Source organism: Rana temporaria, chromosome 2 (genome assembly GCF_905171775.1).
Source record: "Rana temporaria chromosome 2, aRanTem1.1, whole genome shotgun sequence".
Lineage (NCBI taxonomy): Eukaryota > Metazoa > Chordata > Amphibia > Anura > Ranidae > Rana > Rana temporaria.
This window is the reverse complement of record NC_053490.1, coordinates 133270925-133292563: the sequence shown is the minus strand read 5'-3', so window position 1 is coordinate 133292563 and position 21639 is coordinate 133270925. Positions and strand designations below refer to the sequence as shown.

Genomic DNA, 21639 nt, shown 5'->3' with positions numbered 1-21639 from the left:
GCCACAGGGTTGTGACACTCGGCGCCATAGTCGTCGAAGCTGAGCCATGGAACCTAGCATACGCTCAGGGGGAACCTCCGCATTCGCATTCCACAGCAAGTTATTAGGGTGGGTCGGGGCCAACCATAGTTTCTCAATCTCCGTCCACCTGTTGTATGACCGCTGGGTGAACCAAGAAGGTATTGCTCGTAGCTGAGCAGCCTGGTAATACTTGATGAGGTTAGGGAACGCAAGTCCCCCATCTGAGCGCGCCGCCGTCAGCACCGATTGAGGGACTCTATGTCTTTTGTAGTTCCAAGTAAACTTGAGTAGGTCGGACTGAAGTGTCCGCAATTGTATGTAAGGGACGGGGACGGGTAACATTTGGAAAAGGTAAAGAAGCTTCGGGAGTATCGTCATTTTAATTGACGCGATCCGGCCAAGCAGTGAGATATGGTGCTTTTTCCATTGCAGCAGCAGGGATCTTATGGACCGGAACAAGGGGGGGAAGTTCTGTTGGTACAACGTTGTGAAGCTGGGGGTAATGTGTATCCCCAGGTACTTAAGGGAGGTTGTCTGCCACCGATAGGAGAAGTTGGCCTGCAAGTGGGCCACCTCTGCTCCGGGGACATTTAGCGGGAGGGCCTCTGACTTGGAGGTATTGATTTTAAAGCCCGACAAAGCCCCGTATCGGGACAGTTCTGCATGAAGGTTCGGGAGGGATATCCTAGGTTGCGTCAGGGAGAGGATGATATCATCCGCAAACAGGGAAATTTTAAATTCCCTGCCCCGGACTGGCAATCCACGGATAGATGGGTTCCCCCTTATCGTAGCCGCCAAGGGTTCTACACATAAGGCAAACAGCAGGGGTGAGAGTGGGCACCCCTGACGGGTGCCATTAGTAATGGGGAAAGAAGATGAAAGGGCAAAGGGCGTCTTGACCTGGGAGGAGGGGTTGGAGTAGAGATGACGAATCGCACTCAGGAATGGGCCCCGTATCCCGACGTGGCGCAATGTGGCGAACAGGAAGGGCCACCCGAGTCGGTCAAATGCCTTCTCGGCGTCCAAGCTTAGCAGCATGGCCTCCGTGCCCTCCCTGCTCGCCACATCCACCAAGTCAATTATCTTTCTGGTGTTGTCTCCCGCTTGCCTAAACGGCACAAAGCCCACCTGATCCTTATGGATGAGGGACGGTAATACTGCATTTAGACGGATCGATAGCAATTTCGTAAATATTTTGAGGTCCGAATTTAGTAGGGCGATAGGCCTGTAGTTGGCACAGAGAACCGGGTCCCTGTCTGGCTTGGGGATCTAACCTTTTTAATTCCTATGTTGGGTTCAAACCCCAAAGTGGCATCTGTGTTTCATGACAATCAGGAGATGGCTCTTCCAACGTTCAGATCTACTGAGGATTCTAGTGTTCATTCCTTAGATGTTGGAAAAGCTCTGGGTCAGTATCTTGAAGCTACAGCTTCTTTCCGTCAGACCGACCACCTGTTCGTTCTATTTCATGGGAAGAATAAGGGAATGCGTGCCTCTTCCAAATCTATTGCAGCATGGATTGTTCAGGCCATTCAGTGGGCCTACAAAGCCAAGGGCTTGACGCCTCCAGAAGCGGTGACTGGTCACTCAACTAGAAGTGTGTCTTCATCATGGGCGGCGTCACATCACATGGCTCCAGAAGTTATTTGCAAGGCGGCCTCGTGGTCTTCAATTAACACGTTCATGGCACACTACTGCGTACAGCCAACCTCGTTATCTTCTGCTCTTCTGTTAAATTTGATTTACGTATCTTGTTGGTTGATGGTGCAAATTAAACCTTTTTATTTTGTCCAACACTCTGCCCACCCAGGTGTGTATGGCTAGTTATTTACCACACGTAGGCTGCCAGGGAGTCTGTCAGGAAAACTGAAAATGTATATCAAATACTTACCGTAATTTTCCTTTCCTGGTGGACTCCATGGCAGCAGAAGTTCCTTCCCAGTGGCTGGAGTAGGCTAAATTACAGAAAAGAGCAAAGATTTATGGGAGAAGGGTTCTATGAGGTGTGAGGGGGCGGGATTAACCCACACGTAGGCTGCCATGGAGTCCATCAGGAAAGGAAAATTACGGTAAGTATTTGATATAAATTTTCAGTTTTTCTACCTGAATTTTTTTTTTCCTTAGGTGATTGAAACAGGTTAGATTGCCCTTAATACTTTTGGTAAGTTTTTATCGTTGCAACATTGAGAGTATTCTTCTCCATTGCGCGTTGTAGTGTAATATGTTGGCTGCAGGGCGGAGGATAAGAAGTGCCTCTCTTCAAAGGTCAAAACAGCATAGCAGATCGTAGGTACATATGTACTGAATTTGGATACAGCATGTGCCCGCTAATTAAAAAAAGTGAGCAAGAGCTATTAGTAGAGATCCAATTTATCCAGGTTACAATGTGTTTTCCACATTGCTGTCAGGGAAAAATATATGGGACACTTAAAACGCACACTAATTGCTTGAAGTATAGGTTTATTTTCATTACAGCTGTATTGTCTATAAACCCACCTGGTGCAGTTCTAGAAATTCTAGGCAAAATATCGACTTTTTTTTTTTGCTATATTTAACCCAATTCAGTTCCGGAATATTTACCACCCCTTCTCCAGGCCATTTTTTGCCATATGGCACTGCATTATTTTAACTGTCAATTGCGCGGTCGTGCAACGATGTACCCAAATAAAACGTATGTCCTTTTTTCCCCACAAATAGAGCTTTCTTTTGGTGGTATTTGATCACCTCTGCATTTTTTGTTTTTTTCCCACTATAAACAAAATAAAGAACATCAATTTTGGAAAAAAATTATATATTTTTTACATTCTGCTATAAAACATTTCCAATAAATGAAAAAAATAAATCGAATTTCTTCATCAATTTAGACCAATATGTATAATGCTGTATATTTTTGGTAAAAAAAAATCCCAATTAGTGTATATTGATTGGTTTGCGTAAATGTTATAGCGTCTACAAACTATGGGATATATTTATGGAATTTGTATTTATTTTTTTACTAGTAATGGCGGCAATCAGCGACTTATAGCGGGACTGTGATATGCAGTGAACAAACTGGACACCAGTGACATTATTACAGTGATGAGTGATAAAATTATGGTCTGCCACTGAACTACTACTGACACTAGCTGGGAAGGGGTTAACATCAGGGGTAATCAAAGGGTTAAATATGTGCCTAGTTGGTGTTTTACTGTAGTGGGGAGGTGCTTTTACTAGAGCAAGGCATAGATCCATGTCCCTGCTTGGCAGGAACACAGGATTGTTTACATAGGCAGATTGCCATTCTGCCTGTGTTTTTCCTGAACGATTAGCAGGTGCTGGCAGACATGAGGCCGCTGGCAGCGCACACTCACATCCAATACCTGGAAGTGCACGATCACATGTATATATACGCGATCCTGCGTAGCACGGCTATCCTGTAGCAGTAGAACTGCTCTAGGGCGTTCAGCAAGTGGTTAAAGCCCAGCTCTTAGCAACTGCACTGCCAGGTATAAGTGCTTGGTTTTTTCTAGGTGAGAGGAGAAAACTTTATACTCCATTTGATCCTTTGCTCCACCAGCAAACTGCACTCCACCGTGATCCATCGGTGGACTGTTTCTGTTGTCCTCACATCCAGAGCAGGTCTATTGATCCGGTCTGCACCTACCTTGAGCAGTGTCTTTCCCAGTTTAGCATCTGCCCTTGATGATGTCAGAAACAGTCCACCCCTCAAGACTTGAGCACAGGGGTGCAGGAGCTACAGGGACTGATCTTGTGCAAGGAAGATTGGAGGATCAGGTAAGTATATCTCCCTTTATCTCTCTCTTAGACAAAAAAAGCAATTATCCATGTAGTGTGAGTATTAAAGTATTTGTTACCCTTACAAAAAATAATTGTTCCTGTTCCTAAAGTATGAATAACAGCACAGTGCTTATGCTGTGTAATTTGGCCCTTTGTATCACCTGAAATACCTGTCAGTTTCTGCCCTCCCCCCTGTATACTTACCACAGTTCATCATGGTTGCTGAGCCCTGTCACCATGGCCAGTTTACATGCTGGTGTTCCGTCAGATTAGACAACCCGTCAGAATATGTAACAGAAGTGACATCCGCCACTACAGAAGTCCGTCGCCACTATCTTGCTACACCCCGCACTGGTCCACAGTAAGGATACAGTGAGAAGGCGGCAAGCAGACATCTTGTTACATCCACCAGAGTCATAACACACTTTTTAACCACTTGGGATCCGCGCTATGGACGAAAGACGTCCACAGCGCGGCTCTCAAGTACCGAGTGGACGTCTTTGGACATCCTGTTGTTGTCATTCCCTGTGCCCGCCACTGGGGGCGCGCAGCGGGGAAACAACGTGCCCGGCGCATCGCTCGGGAGCCGATGCGTGTGCCTGGTGGCCGCGATGTCCGCCAGGTACCCGCGATCGGCGGTGACAGCAGGGATGTGGAGCTCTTTGTGTAAACACAGAGCTCCACGTCCTGTCAGGAAGAGAGGAGACCGATCTGTGTCCCTTGTACATAGGGACACAGCATCGGTCACCTCCCCCAGTCAGTCCCCTCCCCCAACACAGTTAGAACACACCCAGGATACACATTTAACCCCTTCCTCACCCCCTAGTGTTAACCCCTTCACTGCCAGTCACATTTATACAGTAATTAGTGCATTTTTATAGCTGTGTAAGGGGCCGCAAAATTCCTGATGGCGGCCCTGTGCATACCTCCCAACACACACGGATTCTGCGGGACTTTCCCGCAGACAGCTTCTTCCCGCAGTCCTGCGAAAGGGTTAATTTTCCCGCACTGCAATAGGAGGCAGCACGGAAGCAGGAGGAACCGGAGCGGTGTGTGGAGGACTGTGGCTGCTGAAGGGAAGAAAGCCGACAGCCGGGCTAATGACAGTCTGTGGCCCTGGCTGTCGGCACAGGTGAGAGGCACTCCCCCCCACTCAACAACTGAACCCCCCCCCCCCCCAGGAGGACCCGAAGCAGTGTGGATGTCTGCTGAAGGGAAGAGAGCCGACACATTCCGTGGACAGGTGAGAGGAACACCCCCGCTCAACAACTTTAATGCGCACTGAGAATGGGGGATCCAGCCCCGGAGAGGTACTGTGTGGAATGTTTTTTTACACTTAAAGCGGAGCTCCACCCTAAAGTGGAACTCACGCTGATCGGAACCCTCCCCCCCTCCGGTGTCACATTTGACACCTTTCAGGGGGAGGGGGGTGCAGATACCTGTCTAAAGACAGGTATTTGCACCCACTTCTGGTCACACAGTTTCGGGAAAACTGCGGGCATGACGTCACCTCCCGTCCTCCCTCCGTTGTGCTCTGGGAACACTCGGCTCCCAGAGCACAGCGGGAGCCAATCAGCGGCGCATGCGCCGTAGGGAACCGGGTAGTGAAGCCAGAGCGCTTCACTTCCTGGTTCCCTCACCGAGGATGGTGGGGGGAGCAGCAGAGTGACGAGCGATCGCTCGTCCTCTGCTGCGGACGGCGCTGGACTCCAGGACAGGTAAGTGTCCTAATATTAAAAGTCAGCAGCTGCAGTATTTGTACATCCCCTTTAACATGCTGTTTTTCTGCCTAGTCAATCTCCTAAAAGGAAGGATAATACCCTAAGGTCAATTGCGGCTGTGTCCGTCCATGAACGGAAGAGAAAAACAATATGCCAATTTGTTTTTAGTGCACACATTAGTGATGAATGCTGAGGAGTACAAAATGTGGGTGGAACTCGGCTTTAATTCCCCCCCCAAAAAAAAACTTCCACTGGATTTCAGCCCTGACACAAAAGGACCCACTAATTAATGTCAGGGATTCTCTTAACACAGGGGTTAGGTCCTCCCCATTCACACCTCAGTGTTTTTGAGTTTGAAGCTTCAAAATACTGAAGAAACTAAAAAAAAAAAATGTAAAACCCATGATTCTCTGATTGGTTCACATCTCCACTCCAAGTAGCCTGAAGTTCAAAAAAGTTTGATTTTTGTAGCTTGAAATCAGGCAGATTTAAGCGTTTCTATTTCCATAGAAATGCCCCATTGGTGCAATTTTCTGCTCAAATGTAAAGAAAAGCCATGTATGAACAAAACAAAAATACAGAAAATGAATATGTAATATATATTAACCCCTACACTTAAAAATAAATAAAAATGTAATACATAAACGCCAAACCACAAAAATGATAAATATTCAAAATATGATAAATAGCTAGAGGTTTAAGTTAGGGGTTATTACTTAATATCAGTTATAAATATTTTTATTTGTGCATTTATTTTTATTAGTGGTATTAACACCCTAACAGAAAAAAATATATATAAAAAAATCTTAACCTCTAAGAAGTAGCTGAACTGCCTAGCAACAAATGATGCAGAAAACACCAAAGCTCCAAAACGCTGTATAAAAACACACAAGTCATGCAGAAGTGTGAGGACAGGGCTGGAAATAACTTGGTAATGCGGATTGAGTTCTAACATACTGGAAGCTTTAAAAGGTGTGGGGGTGCTTAAAATCATTGTTCTTGTTAACCATGGTTACCTGCAAGGAAACATGCAATCATTGCTTTTGCACAAAAAGGATTCACTGGCAAAGATATTGCCATTACCAAGATTGCACCTATATAAAACAATTTATCGGATCAGCAAAAACATCAAGGAGAGCAGTGCAATTGTTGTGAAGGTTTCAGGGTGCCCAAGTCTAGAAACCGCCAGTACCTTCTACAGTTGATTCAGCGGAGGGATTGATTGGGGCACCACCAGTGCATGATCAGTAATAGCAAGAGGGGTGTGAGTGCATCTGCATACACAGTGAGGTGAAGACTTTTGGGGGGGGGGGGGATGGCCTGGTGTATTAAAAGGGGTTGTAAAGGTAAAAGTTTTTTTACCTTAAAGCGGATGTGCCATGGGAAAAAAATATTAAAAGCCAGCAGCTACAAATACTGCAGCTGCTGACTTTTAATATTAGGACACTTACCTGTCCTGGAGTCCAGCGCCGATTGCAGCAGAGGACGAGCGATCGCTCGTCTCTCTGCTGCTCCCCCCGCCATCCACGCTGAGGGAACCAGGAAGTGAAGCGCTGCGGCTTCTCTGCCCAGTTCCCTACGGCGCATGCGCGAGTCGCGCCCGCCGATTGGCTCCCGCTGTGTTCTGGGAGCCGAGTGTTCCCAGCTCACAACGGGGGGGGGGGTGTGACGGGATGCCCGTGAATGCCGGGCCGGAAGTGGGTGCAAATGCCTGTCTTTAGGTATCTGCACCCCCCCCCCCCCGAAAGGTGTCAAATGTGACACCGGAGGGGGGGAGGGTTCCGATCAGCGGGACTCCACTTTAGGGTGGAGAACTGCTTTAATGCATCCTATGCATTAAGGTAAAAAAACATGACAGCCCCGGCGACCGTTTTACTTACCTTACCGTTGGAACGTTCCGGGGCACGTGCTTGTCATCCTGTTCGGTTCGCAGCCTGGCCGTTGATTGGCTAGGCAGATTGATAGTAGCGCAGCCATTGGCTGGCGCTGTCAATCACAGCGGATGACTCAGCGCGCCGGGCCGAGTGATACAGTCAGCGGCTATGGCCACCGCTGTATCACAGGCGCGCGCTCACAAAAGCTTTCCACCATGCGAGCTTGCATGCAGGTAGAAAGCTTTTGCGAGGAGCCGAGACACCCCAGAAGACAGGATTCAGGGCCACTCTGTGCAAAACGAGCTGCACAGTGGAGGTAAGTATAACATGTTTGTTATTTTATGAAAAAAAATCTGCCTTTAGTGTTTCTTTAAAGGGCAGCAAATACAGTGGGGTAATTTGATTCTCTGCAGATTTCGTACATTTGCCCACAAAAGAAATGGTCTATAAGTTTTATTTTAAAGGGGTTGTAAAGGTTCGTCTTTTATTTTCCAAATAGGTTCACTTACCTTTTCCTTTGATTTCCCTTCTAAATGTTTGTCTGAATTTCTCACTTCCTGTTCCTCAGTAAGCCGTTCTGGCTGACTAACCGCCAGCCAGAACATGGGGGCAAGTTTACCGAGGGGAAACAGGAAATGTAAAGAACACATTTAGAAGGAAAATTTAATGAAAAATAGTGAACCAGCAATGCACTAGCTTAAAGGATCCCATTTTATTTTCTAAATAGGTTCCTTTAAGCTAGTGCATTGTTGGTTCACTTACCTTTATTAGTTTTTCCTTTTAAATGTTATTTACATTTCCCCTCGGTAAACTTGCCCCCATGTTCTGCCTGGGGGTTAGTCAGCCAGACAGCTTACTGAGGAGGAACAGGAAGTGAGAAATTCAGACAAAGAAAAACATTTAAAAGGGAAATCGAAGGAAAAGGTAAGTGAACCAACAATGCACTAGCTTAAAAGAACCCATTTAGAAATAAAATAAACTTTTACAACCCTTTTAAATTAGACAGAATATCAAGGAGACTATGACCCCAAGAACATCCTACAGTCAAGCATGGAGGTGGATAAATGCTTTGAGGCAGTTTCTGCTGAAGGTAGGTAGACTTTGCTGCATTGAAGCGCCAATAGATAGAGCCATGTATTGCAAAATCTTGGATGAGAACCTTCTCCCGAGCCAGATGGGTCATGAATGAGTCTCAGCATGACAATGACCTAAAACATACCAACTCCGTCAAGGCAACAGAGTGGCTCAATCGACCCTAGGCAGTTGGAGCGTAAGCGGGTACCCGTGCCTCAAAAGTGCCAAGTACATGGGCCGAAATAAGGGTGGCAGCAGCCAGTTGCATTGAAACATTCCACCCATGGGGGGGGGGGGGGGGGGGGGGGAGTACTCAGCGGCTGGGAACAGACCAGAGTTTTCTGGGGGGCCGCTCCAACAGATTACAATAGCACTGCTGATGAGGTCAACATTGAAATGAGCCATCAGGAGTGATTTTGCACTTTTACTGCAGTCCATGCATTTTGCAATTTTGGGTTGGAGGAAAAAAAAAAGTCAAGCTTCTGCATAAGTTGGTAGTGACATTCAAAGTTTGAACGAAAGAGCCGTGTGATGTGCACAAAATGTGCAATTCCTGGTGCTGCAGTTTCATGCAATTGGTGTGTTCTGTGATAAAATTCAGCATGGCTGTATTGTGTGAACAGACCACTTAGGAAACCATCGTTTCCAGCATGTCATGGTAGTGAGATTTTTACAATGCAGTAGATCTGTCAGTGTGAATTAGCCCTTACAACTTAGGAACCAAATTCATGGGAAGAACATAAATTGCTGTTTGACCTATACTTTCCAGATTCACAGTGCAGTAGCACTCCTAGGGACCCATGTACATGATACACACCACACATGCACCAATCCTTACAATGTAATGTAGGATTAGACTCCTTTCACTGTGTGATAGGACAGTGCAACAATGCAGACACACCAAGGCCCCTTTCACACAGCTGTCAGTGTATGGACTGCTTGCTCAGCGGGGCTCACTTAGTTGGATCCCCACTGAACGATAGGTCTGCCTCTCCACACTGCTGACCTGTCAGATCCCTGCTGGCCACTATAAGGGAATCAGATGGAAACTGACAGGCAGTCTGTTTTCAGCAGATCGGAGGTCACTGCTGACATTTGCTCTATAGACCTGCATGGAGTGTCCATTCAGGTCAAAAAGTCCCATCCATGTGAAAGGGGCCTAAGGCAATAAAAACCAAATTCAGCACCTCCAAATTTTGTAAAGGTGGCCTGGTTTTTGCATACCTTCCAGTTGACAATTTTTTTTTTTTTAAAGACAGAAATGGTTATTAAACATTCATTGAACACTTAGATTTTGTAAGGGGGCAAGTTGTGTATTCACAATTTTAGCATTCCACAGAAAATGTTGATAAACTATATGGAATGTAGTATACTTGTGTTGCCTAAACCAGCTTTTTCATAGTTTCAACTGTTACCATAACCTGCAAAAAAAGCCTGGTAAAAATAGTTGGATACCATCAGTTAGTCACAGAATAACCATGTTTACACTACATTGGGCCTTTAATATTGGAGGTGCTTGTGGGTGGTTACTTGGCCACCAGACCCACCCCCCCCCCCCCCAATCATTAAGTGGAGAACCCCAGTATAAAGAATGGATACAAACCATGAATTTGGTTTTAACAAAAACATGTTTATTACATCTGCTGCATGAGACCAGAAGACAATCAAGTCCAAACTCCCAGAGGGAATTAATTAGCATGTCAGTCCTTGATGCTAGGTTGACAACACAGGGGACTTCCAGAAGCACACGTTCACAAGTGAATATCACGTATTCCCAGACTTGTCATCCGTCAGATCTTATGGCCAGGTTGTTATAAACTGAATGGATCCACATGGGAGTGCTGTCTTCAGCTGGCAAGTCTCAGGTGCAGCAGTGGAGGAGACGTTTACTTGGACCTCTGCCTCATCTTTCGCCTTTTACGCTTCAGTCTACAATTAAAGAAAAAAAAGTCAGTCAAGTCAAAGACGCCATATAGTACAATTTTAGTAAACTGCACAATATAACTACCTACTCAAATTGCCTCACAGCCCATTCACACCTGAACATTTGCTGCATTGCATGAACTTGAGTCAAGCATGCTGTGTTAGGATTTTTTAAACAGGCTACAATACAATGCCACACAATGGTGTAGCCGCTATCAATACTTAAAACAGTATCCTGGAGAATCTGAGAACTGCAACAGTTAATACCCCTCTGGCAGGTGGAAAGTTTTAGAACAGTCTTCAAGCAGCATGTTCAAAATGTGACTTTTTATAATCAATGTAAAGCTTGTGTCCCACCAGGCCCTGTGTATGTAGGGACAAGGAGCCACAGTGAAGCACGGAACACTGGCATTTGACACCCCAGGAAGTGTCACCAATAAAAGATTGCCAGTAGCCGTTAAGTAATCATCTTTGCAGGGTGGAATTCTTGGAGAAAGTCACCAACAGGATTCAAAAGGCACAACGGTTCCATGCATGTTTGCAACTGGTCCCAAAAAAAAAAACTGCCCAGCTGAGGCAAAAAAAGGATTATAATCCCATGTCAATTTTCTCTACATGTGTACCACTGGGGAGATTTGCCCCCCCCCCCCCCCATTTACTTCCAGTCCCAAAAAACAAAATCCCTGCTGTCCCCACTGAAAGATTCCCTGTTCTGGCAACAACCCAAAAAATGTTTCACTTTGAAGTATTGTTCATACAGCGCAGTGACTGGCGTTTTCTGTATTGTATAAAAGCAGTCACTCCTAGAACAAATATTTCCAAGCGTGCTGATCGCAATGCAGCAGTGCTGCGAGTAGACATTTAATGGTAAAATTGGTTGACTGAAATTAATGTTACACCACCCACTAACTGCAGCTGAACAGACAGCAATAAAAACCCAGTTCTAAGCAATGCACACTATCCAAAACTAAAAAGTTTACGACAATGTACAGCAACTTCAGTTTCAGGCTCCAATACAATGAAATGCATACAATGCTCGTTTAAAATGCTCATCCCACTAATCCAAGTTCAGCAGATACTGGAGCCCCAGCCCTAAGAGCCCTTTCACACTGGTGCGTTTTTGCAGTAAAAATAGCGCTATTAAAACGCTCCAAAAACGCCCCCTCCATTGAAATGAATAGGTGGTAAAATAGCAGTGTTTTACCGCTATAGGCGTTTCCAGTGTGAAAGGGCTCTTAAAGCAAAGCTGGGCATCACATACAAATGGACAGCAGGAACATTAGTGCGTGTTAAAAGTTAATCAGTGTCTGTATGGGCAATGGACAGGTTCCCTTTAACAACCTGCACTTTGTTCCCCATCAAGCTCCCCTATACAGGAGAGAAGAATCTTACTGCCCACAACTGTCGCTTACATGTGTTAATTCAACAAGGCAAACTACACCAGCCCCTCATTGCCTGTGTGCATATGAAGCTTGAAAGACTGCACAATGTGCATTTTCCTATGATTGAGCACAGATTTTAGCCATCAGGTTACCAGTGAATTAATTTAGCCTAATTCTCCCAGGGGGGGGGGGGGGTCTACATGCTACTTATGGGGGTAAAGCAGCATGGAGCAATATTCACATTGACCCATACCAATGAGTAAATGCCAATTGTGATTGGAAATTTTAAAGCAGTGGTAAAGCCACCCGAGTGATTTTTACTCAAGGGTAATCCTATAATGAAGGCTTACCTGTAGCTACAGTAACGCCTAGCATAAAATAGACCAAACAGGTGGTATTGGCCGGTTCAATAGAAATCAGGTGACATTCAGCACATGAGTACTGGAGTTGGTGTCTGACAGTTGGTTGAAGTGGCATGACCAAAAAAGGTCTGCTTACCGGAGTGTTCTGGAGAGTGGGCTGTCAATCAGAACACAATAGCACAGCAGGGGAGATCGCTGTACTAACAGTTTATACTGTATGAAAAAGCCTAGCATGCACGAGGCTTAACTCTCCTAAACATGCACCGTCTCAAAGATCTAAATCAGTAGCAACTGGTGACATCACTAGCACATGCATTATGGATGATCCCATTCATTGAGCCATGCCAAGATGCTGCGACTACCCTGCAAATGCACTGGATCAGTGATCATGCACCATGGCTCAGCCATTCAAACGACTGGAGCCCACAAACCCAGTAGGGACGGGAATATTTATGCACCCTATATTTAAGCTGAATTGTACCTATGGGTTACTTCAAACACCTGAAGGCTCACCACATTCACATGACTGCACCACTGAAAGTAACTTCACACTGACAATTTAAGCCTTATGCTGCTAGCATTAATAGGAAATTACTGTATTTGGCGTATAACACTCACTTTTTTTACCCTGAAAATAAAGAGTAAACTGCCCGCGTGTTATACGCAGGGGGCCGTGGAAAGTTTTCTGAAACTTCCCTCTTAAAGTTAGGGTGCGTGTTATACGATAAATACGGTAGATCTAATTTACATGTCATTTGACAATGTTACTTCCTGGTTTCTTGCCTAAGACAAATTACACCGCCACCCCCCCAGAAGGTCAGGAAGAGATTCTCAACCAATCACCTTCAAGCCTGATCATACATTTTTTTTTTTTAGTTATACCATTTAACAAAGTCAAATGTAACCCTTAATTTGTATGCAATCAAGGCCATTGCACTACAATAGCTGAAGGTAAAGTTATAATTGTATAGCCAGCCTGGAGGTCAGATGGATTCCAGGAAGCAAAAGCTACATAAATCTGCCATAAGAGCCCTTTCACACTGCTCTGTAGCAAAACACGTTTGCAGTGTGTTTCAGGTGATTTATGGGGTGCATGCACTTGTGAAGGGACATGCAACTCAAAAATGCACCAAAAACCCAAATCAGTGTGTTTTTTCCATTTCCATAGGAAGCACCAGTTTGCAAAAACTGCACCAAAGATACAGCATGCAGGGCTTTTCAAAATGCACAGCACCCACAGTGCAGAGGTGTGACATCCCATAGGATTTAAAGGGAAACATCTTTCTTGCAAGCTAAAAACATGTTAGCGTGAAAGGGGGCTTATTCAAAATGGCCACTTACAAAATGCAAGGTGGTTGTTTTGCAAACCGATTTCTCAGCAAAATAAAGCATGGCCATGGAAGGTTCCTTTGAACATCAATAATGAATTACATTTTTGGTGCAGCTTAATAACAAAGGACATTTAGAAAAGATTACATAGCGGTACACATACCTGCGCATACGCTTCTTCCTCCACTAGAAAAATAAAAAGAAACCATTATACATCACAATAAATACAGTGTAGGACATAGCCAAGGCTAGCCACACATTATACAGTTTTCCTTTAGATGTACCAAAGCACAAGGTCAAACCTTGCAATTTATATGCCATCAGGCAGACCTTTGCACACATGTAGTTGAAGGGAAATCTGAAGGAAATTGAATATGTTATAATGTGTGGCCAGCCTAAGGCTCAGTTACAATCTGCAATGTGTGCCCATTGAACTACCATGCATTTTCTTTATAAAGGGCAAAGATGGGGCAAGCAGGATTTGTGTAATGCACAGGTGTGACCAGGGCCTACCAACACCCAGGAGTACTAGGGGACCCCATGCATGCCGATCATGGGCACTCTGCCTGTAGTCCTATTGTTTGCAGTCACTAAGCTAGGAGAGAAGGCTATGCTGCATTGGAAGCAATGAGTCAGGAAGTATTATAATGCTGCGTATAGAAATGTTCAGTCACAGCGAGCAGGAGCACATTATAAAGAGGACCACCACCCATTGCTACGAATGGCCCCCTATAGACCATTACAGGTCACTCCGGTTGGATTTATTCCCTTCCATAACCTGTACAGATAGAACATGACAGACAAGCAGCCCCAACATACACACGTATACGGAGACACACGCATGGCCGACATTGAGCATGCTCCCAGCACATGAGGTAAAGACACACAGCGAGGTACAGAGACACACAGCGAGGTAGAGACACACAGCCCGCTAACTCTCCACCACCCGCTGCGACACACAAGGAATAGGCTCAGAAGATGGCCGTAGTCAGCACAGCCCGCCCAAACCCCTCCACCTCGCCTCTTACCTTGGCTCTCATCTTGAGAAGATAAACCTGTAAAGAGAGAGAGAACACACTGGGGTTAGTGATGAGTTCAGATTATCAGCCAAAACACACGATGGACACTGATTGTCTATAGGCCGCACACCAGCGCCGTTCCTTCAGCTCCTACCTTCCTAAGATGGCACCAATGACAAGAGAACGTCACTACCGCGGGCCGCGCTATTTAAACGTCTCCGCGAGACGTCACGTCCGGTCTGTTCTGTTGCAACCGCAAAGGGGTAGTCGGGAGTTGTAGTTTCCTCCCACAGGCCAGGGAACGCCAATAAGGCCGTGTTGTGAATGTGCAATCTCCATAGAAGACACAGAGGTGGTGAAATCCGGTTTAATGCAATTGTCTATTTCTAGCGGCCATTCTACTGCTTGTATCTAAACGTTCAGTGGGAAGTATACTGTACTTCTTCACAGCCCCTGACCAGCTGGCCTGAGCACACTTGTGTACCTGTATGTAATTGTCATGGCCTGGCTCCAGGCAAAGCATTTCTCTGTAATCCACCTGAACTTTGGGGTGAATTTACCCTTTACCACGTGCCTACCAGGCACTTTCACCCCCTTCCTGCCCAGGACAATTTTCACACTTTGAATGACAATTGCACAGTCATGCAATGCTGTACCCATTTTTTTTCCACACAAATAGAGCTTTCTTTCGGTGGTATTTCATCACCACAGGGTTTTTTATTTTTTTGCTAAACAAACAAAAAAAAACTTATGGGCACTGATAAGGGAGCACTGATAGGTGGCACTGGTGGGCACTGATAAGCATCGATAGGAGGCACTGGTGGTCAATGATAGGCAGCACTGATGAGGTGGCGCTAATTGGCCGCACTATTGAGACTGCACTGATACTATGCCCTGATTATCATTATAGATGTCCCTTTAACACAAGCCAGTTAGCGGCTCTCTTATCCTATCCTCATGCTGTCCCCGTGAGGAAAGAAAAGACAATAGCCGACTTGTGTTAACATCATGATCAGCTGTCATTTGACACACTACTGATCACATGGTAAAGGGCTGCTGTGATTGGCCCTTTATCCCGATCTGTCATCAGCTGAGTCCAAAGGGCTCTGCGATCACAGAGCCCACTGCCTGCACACCTTAAGGAGCATGCAGGCAGCGCGATCACAGGAGGACATCCATGTACACCCTCCCAGCAAAGTAAGCCCACGCTGTAACCGTATTTCGGCTATAGTACAGGCAGGAATTGGTTAAAGTGGGCCTTCACTCTCCCGAGGACGATCCCACCTCTCCACCCCACCTCCCTCGTCAAGACAGTAGGCAGCACATAGGGCATTGTTTTTTTGTTTTAATGTAAACTCTGCCCCACCTCCCTATGCACATCACTCACCTGTGCCTCCTGGGATATGTACGTCACACATACCAGGAGGAGAACAGGAGGAGGGGGCGGACCTATTGCGCGTCATCAAGACACCTGCCCGCTGGACCTGGAAGAGTCAGCGGGCCTCTCGATGATATCAGAGAAAACATGGCGGCACAGGATGGAGCTGTGGTTGGACATGATATGATCTCAGCAGGTCAACGCTGGATCCCCTAGATGGGTGAGTATCTGAAATGTCCAGGAACCACCATCAGGTCAACGGGGAAAAATAAAAAGGGGGAGGTCAGCCGGAGACAAAGATCCAAATAAATAAATTTAAAGCAGGGATTAATGTAACTTTAAAAAAAATGCCAGTAGGCAGCTCATGTCTCTTCTGCAATAACAAACGTTTGCTTAAAGTTTTCCATTGAATGCACGCAGCATTAGTGATGGGCTCGGGGGTGTTCGGATCAAGCCCACCAGGAAGCTGTCACTGCACACCACCAATCATAGGCAGTGAGGCATTTCCTGACCGGTGACTTGTCGGTAAGGTTCCCCTAACGAGAAAGTTCCTTTAAGGACTGCGCAGGCGCAATCCTTGCCAACGGAAATCTCCGAACCTCGGCCGGCATCCAGGCTCATTCTTTAACATCCCCGTGGATTGGAGGATGTTAAAAAAAGAGCCAGGAGGCCGAGCGAGGACGTGAGGCCGACTGGCCACTTTCCTCAAATTCCACGTCGCCCTGGATGCCGGCCGAGGTTCGGAGATTTCCGTCGGCAAGGATTGCGCCTGCGCAGTCCTTAAAGGAACTTTCTCGTTAGCTGGAACCATATCGGCAGATCACCGGCAGCTGCACAAACACATGCTGCCTATGACTGGCGGTGTGCAGTTCCGGCTTCCTGGTGGGCTCCATCCGAACACGCCAAAGCCCATCGCCTTGAGGCGATTAAGTTCGCATTGCTGCGCTATACAAGTTTCTCACTCACTCACTCGCTTCGCTACTCGGCATGCGTTCTCAGCACACTCTGACTGTGCCGGGACTCCTGTGAAAACTCAGCACCCAGAAGTATCCTGGGAAAGACAACAGCTGCCAGCAAGTAGTTTAACCATTTGCCAACCGGCCAGTAGTACATTTACTGCTGGCCAGAGGCTCCCACAGGCACGGCGACGTACCCTTACAGCTCCATTCACACTTGAGCTCTCTGTAGCTATAGCTGCTGCAGCTTGTTTTTTTTAAGCTTTTTTTTTTTTTTTTTAATGTAACGTTTTTGGAGCGGCATCATTCATTTGAATGAGCCTCCCTCCGCTCCAATGAATTCATGGCAGAGAGTCAGGAGCGTTTGCGGTTTCTATTTTTGCCGCAATTGTAGCGTGATTTGTTGCTCGACAATCGCTGCAAAATCGCCCTGTGTTTTTGCAGTGCCATTAAGAAATAATGGCATTGCAAAAGGGATACGTGAAGCAATAGGGGTATTAGGTATGCACAATGGCCCAGATTCAAGAAGCAATAGCTGTTTTGCTCCCGCGTAGCGAATGCCCCTGATTCAGGAACATCGCTACGCGGACTGCAGCCTAGGATATGACAGGCATAAGCCTCCTTATGCCTTCATATCTCAGGCTGCATTCTTTTTTTTTATAAATTCTTTATTTTGTTAACAGCAATCAAAACAACATTCTGCATCAGTATACGATCACCTGTCAGTATTTCAATTTACAATTTACATCCACTTCTCTGGTTTAATACATTCTTTATATTACCCCTACCCTTTTTACCATTAGTTATCCTTTACTTCTGCATTGCTCACCTTTCACTCTATATTATTAACACAGAAACCTTTTTCCTCCGATCCGACTGAGCCCCCCCATTCTCAGCCACGTCCTTCTTATCCATTGCTGTTGCATACAGACAAAAACAAAACAAAAAAAAAAAAAAAAAAAAAAAAAAAAAAAGAAAAAAAAAAAGGAAAAGAAAAAAAAAAAAAAAAAAAAAAAAAAAAAAAACACCAACTCCCCTCCCGAGCTCCGGTCTTCCCTCACCCCCCTTATACTCCCCTATGGATTCTGTTTTTTATACTCCTCGTATGGTAACCATACTTCCTGATATTTCCCTTCCTGTTCTTTTAATATCATAGTCAGGTTTTCCATTTGTTGAATCTCCGTTATTCTCCCCATCCATTGCATTTTTGATGGCGCTACTGTACTTTTCCACAGACTCGGAATGCATGCTTTTGCTGCCGTAAGTAGATGTCTCACCAAAGAGTTTTTATACTTTTCATTAGATAACGGGATATCATGCAAAAGGAAAACTGACGGTTTTTCCACAAGAGACACATCTGTAATTTTCTTTATTGTTTCAGCCACCATCTTCCAAAAATCTCGCACTCCAGCGCACTCCCAAAAAATATGTAATATGGTACCTTCTGCGTTTTGACATCTCCAACATTGATTGGATACTTGAGGGAACATCCTATTCAATACCACCGGAGTTCTATACCACCTGGTTAGGATCTTATACCCTCCCTCCTGATATTTAGTTGCCATTGAGGCTTTATGTGTAAATAACAGTATTTTATTTTTCTGTAGCTCCGAAAAAGTCATACCTAGGTCCCTCTCCCATGCTTTTAAAAAAGTCAGTTCTTGTGGGGCTCCTAGGTCTACCACCATCGCGTACATAGCCGAGAGTAGATGCCTCCGAGGCTCTCCCTTTAAACAAATCTTTTCAAAGTCAGATAACATTCGTACTTCTGCCATATGTTGCGTGGCTACCCGTATATATGCTTTGAGCTGTGTTAACCTAAAGCTGTCCAAATTTTCAGAGAACTCACTTTCTATCTCCTCACGGGTCATTACATAGTTATTCCTTGAAAAATGGACCAACCTACCACTACCCTGCTGCCTTAACTCTTTGAACCGTTGGTCTACCAATCCCGGCTCAAAACTTGGTGTCCCCAAAATTGGGATCATGGGACTTGGGTATACTGACATCTTTGTTTTCTTAAATACTTTTTTACTAACCTGGATTGTAGTTCCTATCGTGGGATGTCTCTTAACCTCCATTGATATCTCCCCTTCCTCAATCCACACTATTCCCTCCAGAGGTATGTCAGTTATACTTTGCTCCATCTGTATCCATGGTTTTCCTTTATCCGCTATACACCATTCTACCACTCTCATTAAATGCGCTGCCACATAATAGCTTTCCGGGTCCGGAAGTCCCACCCCTCCTCTTTCTTTGGGTAGAGTCAGCACCGATCTACGTACTCTCGGGGTTTTCCCTGCCCAGATAAATCTCACAAACCTGGAACTGATATCCCTCAAAAATCCGGCCGGCAACTTAATGGGGAGGGTCTGAAATAGGTATAACAATCTGGGCATCACATTCATTTTGATGATATTTATCCTTCCAAACCACGTGAATACCTCCTTATCCCACCTTGTAAAATCTAATTTTATTTGCCGAATTAAGGGTGCAAAATTCAGTTCAAAAACTTGGTTCAACTTATTTGGTATTTTGGTACCTAAATAACTTATATATGCCTCCGTCCACCTAAATCCAAAATTCCCCACCAATTGTTGTTTCAATTTCTCGCTCAATTCCACACCCATTGCTTCAGACTTGCTATAATTTACTTTGAAGTTAGATAACTCTCCGTATTGACGTAGTTCTTGTAGTAACACCGGTAGAGATACTCCGGGCGAGGTTATAAAAAACAGCAAATCGTCCGCATAGGCCGCTACTTTATGTTCTCTTCCTTTTGTAACCAGGCCCCTAACATCTTGATTAGCCCGAATTGTCCTCAACAATGGTTCTACCGTAAGAACAAATATGATAGGGGAGAGTGGACATCCCTGCCGTGTCCCATTACTTATTAAAAAAGGTTTAGACATCAGATCGTTCACTTTGACTCTTGCCCTAGGACATGTATATAAACTCTTAATCCAATTTAACATCCCCTCTCTCAGCCCTATATGTTGCAGCACCACTCTCAGGAATGTCCAATCAACCCTATCAAATGCCTTTTCGGCATCGGCAGATATAATCACTAACGGCTTCTTCTGAACATGCGCAATATGAATAGCTCCCACTACCCTTTGGGTGTTCTCCCTCCCCTCTCTACCAGGAGTAAACCCCACCTGATCTGGATGTATAATTGCTGGAATATATCCTAATAATCTGTTGGCCAAGATTTTTGTCATGATCTTAAGGTCAACATTCAGTAATGAAATTGGCCGATAACTGGCACAGTTAGTTGGATCTTTACCCTCCTTAGGGAGTAATGTAATATGAGCCATCAATGTCTCTTCTCGCATCTCCTGCCCTTCCCTTATTGAATTAAAGGCCGTCAAAAATTTTGATGCCAATATCTCCGAAAAAATCTTATAATAAAGCAGTGTATACCCATCGGGACCTGGCGCTTTACCTAGCTTCATTACTTTTAGGGCTTCTAAGAATTCCTCCTTAGTAATTGGCCCATCAATACCACCTGCTTCCTCCTCCGACAGCCCGGGCATCCCTGATGCCTCTACATACTCTTTTGCCTGTTGTTCTCGATTAGACATCCTCACTACTTCTTGTTGCCCTTCTATTCTATACAATTTGGTATAATACTCTCTGAATACTTCTGCTATCTCCTTCGTAGATTTCACCAAGATATCTCCCTGTGTTTTTATCTGTTCAATATAATTCCTAGCCCGGGTTTCTCTTAGGGCGTTTGCTAGCATTCTACTAGGTTTATTTCCGTATTCATAATACGCCCGTCTACATCGTGTTAATTTTGCTTTAGCTCTATCCATCAGTAACCCATTTAATTCCTCCCGTAGCCTCCTAAGTTTTTCTTCTATTTGTTGGGTTTGTGATTTCTTATGTGCCACTTCTAGTACCCCGATCTCTTTCAGCAATGTCTCCATTTTGGCCCCTAACACACGTTTCCTATGGGCCCCTAATGATATCAAGATGCCTCTGATATAACATTTGTGAGCTTCCCAACTACATAATGGTGGTATTTCTTCTGACTCATTGCTAGTAAAAAAAAACTCTAATTCCTGCTTAATTTTGTGTTCATACTCAGGCTCCTTTAGGAGTGTCTCATTCATCCTCCAATTCCATTCCCTCAGGCTTACCTCGCCCAATTCCATCGTACAGCTCATTGGAGCATGGTCCGACAATGTGAATGGGCCTATTGAGGCTTCTACTATACATGTTATTGCACTCTGAGATGTAAGAATATAGTCGATTCTAGTATACGTTTTGTGATTTGCTGAAAAAAAAGTATAATCTCTCTCATACGCATTTAACGTTCTCCAAGTATCTATCATCTGTACGTCTTGCAATACTCTTTTCACCCTCCGAAGTTTGGAATAGGACAGGTGAGACACTCCTTTTGAAACATCCAGGGTAGGGTCCAACGCAATATTTAGATCCCCCCCTAGTATAACAATTCCCTCTTTAGTTTGATGGACCAGATCCATAAATGTCTCTAAAGCAGTTATTTGATCCTCATTTGGTAAATACATATTAACCAGAGTGACCTTTTGTTCATACAAAACTCCATTTATAATCAGAAGCCGCCCTGAGTCATCCTTCACTATCTTAGATTCTTTCCATGGCACCTTATTAGACATCATAATTGCTACCCCGTTAGCTTTGGACGTTTGTGATGCACTATGATACACGATTGGGAACCTGCGACTCCCTAGTCTAGGAATTTTATCACTTCTAAAATGTGTCTCTTGTAGAAAAATAATTTGAGATTTTAATCTGCCCAACTCCGTTAATAATCTAGTACGTTTTTCCGGACT

General features: G+C 45.0%; 1 long non-coding RNA gene across 1 annotated transcript; it reads right to left on the bottom strand.

Annotated features, from left to right (window-relative positions):
• Positions 1–10076: 10076 nt before the first annotated feature.
• Positions 10077–14698, bottom strand: LOC120929535. Its single transcript, XR_005747403.1, has 4 exons — positions 14637–14698; positions 14492–14518; positions 13627–13649; positions 10077–10396 (listed from the first exon to the last, which is right to left on the bottom strand). It is a non-coding gene; the product is annotated as an uncharacterized LOC120929535 (long non-coding RNA).
• Positions 14699–21639: the final 6941 nt, after the last annotated feature.